Source organism: Ictidomys tridecemlineatus, chromosome 14 (genome assembly GCF_052094955.1).
Source record: "Ictidomys tridecemlineatus isolate mIctTri1 chromosome 14, mIctTri1.hap1, whole genome shotgun sequence".
In the NCBI taxonomy this organism is placed as follows: domain Eukaryota; kingdom Metazoa; phylum Chordata; class Mammalia; order Rodentia; family Sciuridae; genus Ictidomys; species Ictidomys tridecemlineatus.
Genome location: NC_135490.1, coordinates 68,468,875 through 68,472,975, shown reverse-complemented (window position 1 = coordinate 68,472,975; position 4,101 = coordinate 68,468,875). Strand labels below are relative to the sequence as shown.

At 53.6% G+C, this 4,101-nt stretch overlaps 1 pseudogene; it reads right to left on the bottom strand.

Moving 5' to 3' along the window:
• Positions 1-255: 255 nt before the first annotated feature.
• Positions 256-1,675, bottom strand: LOC144370556 (SH3 and PX domain-containing protein 2A pseudogene; annotated as a pseudogene).
• Between the last annotated feature and the right edge of the window lie 2,426 nt (positions 1,676-4,101).

The window sequence follows — 4,101 nt, the reverse complement described above, 5'->3', positions numbered from 1 at the left end:
ACATGGATAAGGACAATATAAGGGCTACCTCTGGTGACAACATGGTAGCCACCAAAACAGCCAAACGGGCAGGATGCTGGAGGCCCCCCTATGACCACATCTCTTCCAAATTTACAGCAAAGGCACAATTGGGGTTTCCAAGATGGCCTGTCCCAAATGACATGTAGTCCATCAATGAAGAAACCAAGGTGCACCATAGGTCCCAGCTTTCTCATGTCTGGGTTCCAGGTCATTCCCTTCCCTATTCAATGTATCCTACCTTCCAGGCAATAGCTGGAAGGTGGGCCATCTTTCAGGTCCCACATCTGTAGGGTTTAATGTTGTCCTTCCCCTCTGGTTGACGGTGTTGAGCACCTGCACCCATCTCTCCATCTTCTCCAGGCTGTCTGACTTGCCTCATTCTGCCTGCTCTTTAACACATCCTGCTCTTTTCCAGGGGTGTTAGGCTGCTCATTCTCATCATGCACCAAGTAGTGGGAAGGGGCCCAGCCCTCTAGCTCCCCAAACCTCACATACCACTAGCCACTCTCCTGATTTTCCAGCACCTGCACCTCCACTCCAGCAGGGAAACTGATCTCTGAGTCCCGGATCTTCTGGGAGGTGCTACATGTCACATAGGAGGTGGCTGGCCCTTCCTACTCCTTCTTAGGGATACATGGGAGAGCAGTGGCTGGGAGGGTAATGATGTCGGCTGAGCCTCTCCTGGTCCCCCTTCATTGGGCCCTTCAGAGGCTATGTGTGGGGTAAGCTCTGAATACTCATTCCTAGGGTCCTTAGGGCCCTTCCTCCTGGAGCTGGCCTGTGGGTCTCAGTTGGCATCCTAAAGTGCTGATGTCCATCTTCTCTTGACTCTGTGACTCTGCAAGTTCAGGAAGGGCTTAGGCTGGACAGATGGCTTGGCCTGGACACAGGAGGTGATCCCAGCCCTCATATCAGTGTCCTTCCCCTGGCCCTGACATTGGGAGTGCCACAAATGCCTGCATCCTAGGCAAAGCATGGCTTCAGGCCACCACTGTTCTTTGACAAGAAGGAAGAAGAGGAGGAGGATGAGGAGCAGGTGGTGTTGATGGTGATGGATGAAGAAAAGGAGGCCAAGGAGTGGTTCTTCTCCAGTTCAGCCTGGCATTCTTTTCTGTCTTGAGCTTTAGGAGTGATGATGACTTGGGGGAGCCTCACTTGGAGGAGTTTTTCTTGGCAAGGAACAATGAGGAGCCCCCTGTGGAGTCACTGTCCCCAGAGGAGCCTCTGGTCGACAGGGTGTCCTCTCCATATGACCAGAAGCCCTCATTCTCATCCCTGGTCTCCTCTTCTAGGGCCACGTTTTCTGAAGGCTCACCCACCTTGAAGCGGGCCACTGCAGGGAGGAGGCATGTGAGGGTCTATGGGGCTGGGCAGGCTTATGGTCTCCTGAGCCTCTGTCCTCTGTGTGCTCCTCACTCAGCTCTGGTTCAGAGTCAAAGCCAAAGGTGGGGATGTCATACTCGGGCTCCTCTTACTTGAGCTTCAGAAGGGAATCCTGGCACTTGTTGGCACCCACAGGTGCCTCCTTGTTCTCCTTGGGCTTGCTGAGGGGTACTGGTGGCAGGACTTTGGACTGTGTCAATGTGCTCCTGCGGCTTCTCAGGTTGTGTCCCAGTCTGGCTAGGCACAAAATAACCGAGCTGCCACACAGCATTGTAGGTTCAAAACAGGAACTCTTTTATTCTACACACTCCCAAGAATGCCAAGCACACAGCCTTCTCCTGGGACACACCACCCTGACCAGAAAACCCTCCTCTGGAAATCCCTCCTCCCACACTTCCCCAACCAGTGGGAACTCTCTGGGAATCCCAGGAAGACCCCCAAACTAGCAGGCTGAGAACTCCAAAGTATCAGGCCAAGGCAGACAGCAGGGGTCTAATATAAAATTGAATACACAGCTTAACATAAACATTATCATCTCAATGGCTTTCTGGAATCACCTCTCAACCATTCCCTACTGGCAAAAGTGCCACACATCATTCCCACTCAGCTATGGGTCTCAGCAATATGGGTCTTTGCAGTGCAGGGTCCAGCAGAGGTCACAGCTGGGTGTGGTCACAGTGATGCAATAGGCAGCAGGGACAGCAGACTACCATGCACCATGGGGCACCTAGAAGAGCATGTCCCTACACTGGTCCACAGTGGAAGCAGCCAATGTGAGTGTCAAAGTCAGAATTGTGCCTTTTCCACTGTTTCTTAATTAGAAAACACAAGGATGTTGGACTTGCTTTATGTTTGGATATGGAGTGACCAGGAGAGTACAGCAAACACAAAACCATCAATTGCAAAATGAAACACACCTATCCCACTCCTCGAGTTATGCCTGAATGACTTAATGTGACACAGCCACATTAATGTTTATAGCAGCTCAACTCACAATAGCTAAACTAGGGAAGAAACCTAGGTGCCCTTTAGCAGATGAAATGGAAAAGAAAATGTGGTATATATACACAATGGACTATTACTCAGTCATAAAAAAGAACAAAGTTATGACATTGGCAAAATAAGCTAATCCCAAAGAACCAGAGGCTGAATGTTTTCTCTGATTTGTGGATGCTAATTCACAAAAACGGGGGAGGGTGCCTAAGGAAGAATAGAAGGGCTTTGGATTAGACAAAGGGAGGGGAGGTGGCATGGGAGTAGGAGGGATAGTAGAGTGAATCAGACATTATGAGCTTATGTGCATATATGATTACATGACCAGTGTAATTCTACAACACGTACAGCTGGAAGAATGAGAAGTTATACTCCATTTATGTATGATGTATCCAAATACCATCTACTGTCATATAAAACTAATCGACTCTGGATGGGTACAGTCATGTCCAATAGAACCGTGGAGAGATTTTTGGAGCCAAGTGGAATGACTGCCTAAGTAACCCAGAGGAAAGCAGCCTGAGAATGACCCTCTGGAGGGTGAGAATGGGAGAAGAAGCAGCGCAGAGTCAGGAGGAGCCTGAGCTCAGACCAAGTGGGGGTGGGGGTCTCTTCACCCTGGAGCCTTCCTTTGACCAACCGCCTTGGCCCAAGTCCTTTCTGCGTCACAGGTTCCATCCACACGTCACAAAGGCTAAACTCCAGTTCAGCCTTTGGTCCAAGGAGGAGCTGGCTTCTCAGCCAAGCTGCTCTGTGCTGACCAGCGTTGGACTAGTGTGGACTTGTGCCTGGTGACGAGCCGCCGTGCCCTCCATGGGCAGTCTTCTCACCAAGTGCGGTCGCAGGCAGCGCCGCAGGGCCCTGGTGGCCCACCAAACTCCCCTGCGCCTCGCCCGGGAGGCTCCCTCTCCTCACAGGGCCCACCCGGCTGCACCTGCCGCTCCCCCCAGCCCTGCCAGCAGGCGCTTCCTCCAGGATCCCCGACCTCCACCTCGGGGGCCTCCTGCTGCTGGCAGGGACAGAGGCCCGCTCCTCTGTCGGGGGATCCTGCTGCCCGCGTCCTGGGGGCCGTTCCCCAAAAAGCCGGTGCTATCGAGGAACAACTCCCGGATGTTCGGCCCCTGGACAGCAGTAAGGGTCCCCCCTCCTGGGCGCTGGCCACTCCTCCTGCCTCCAGTTCCTCAGCTCCTCCACCAAGCTGAGGGGCCCATGACAGCTGCTCGCTGCCCTCTTGGTGCGGCTAAGGAAGCCGAGCTCAGGGCCCAGGAACATCCAGAAAACACCAAGATCCATCAGGAGGAGGAGGAGGAGGAGGAGGAGGAGGAGGAGGAGGAGGAGGAGGAGGAGGAGGAGGAGGAGGAGAAGGAGGAGGAGGAGGAGGAGGAAAAGGAGGAGGAGGAGAAGGACAAGGAGGAAGAGGAGAAGGAGGAAAAGGAGGAGGAGGAGGAGGAGGAGGAGGAGGAGGAGGAGAAGCTGAAGGAGGAGGAGAAGGACGAGGAGGAGGAGGAGGAAAAGCTGAAGGAGGAGGAGAAGGATGAGGAGGAGAAGAAGACGGAGGAGGTCACTCGGGGAGACCTCAGTGCCCTGGAGGCCAGTTCTAGGCCCCCAGAGGGAAATAGTGTTCTCGAGAGGCCCCCCGTGTCGCCCAAGAAGTGGATCTGCCTGTCTGCCTCCCCATCCATCCAGGGAGAGCAGGGCCTGAAG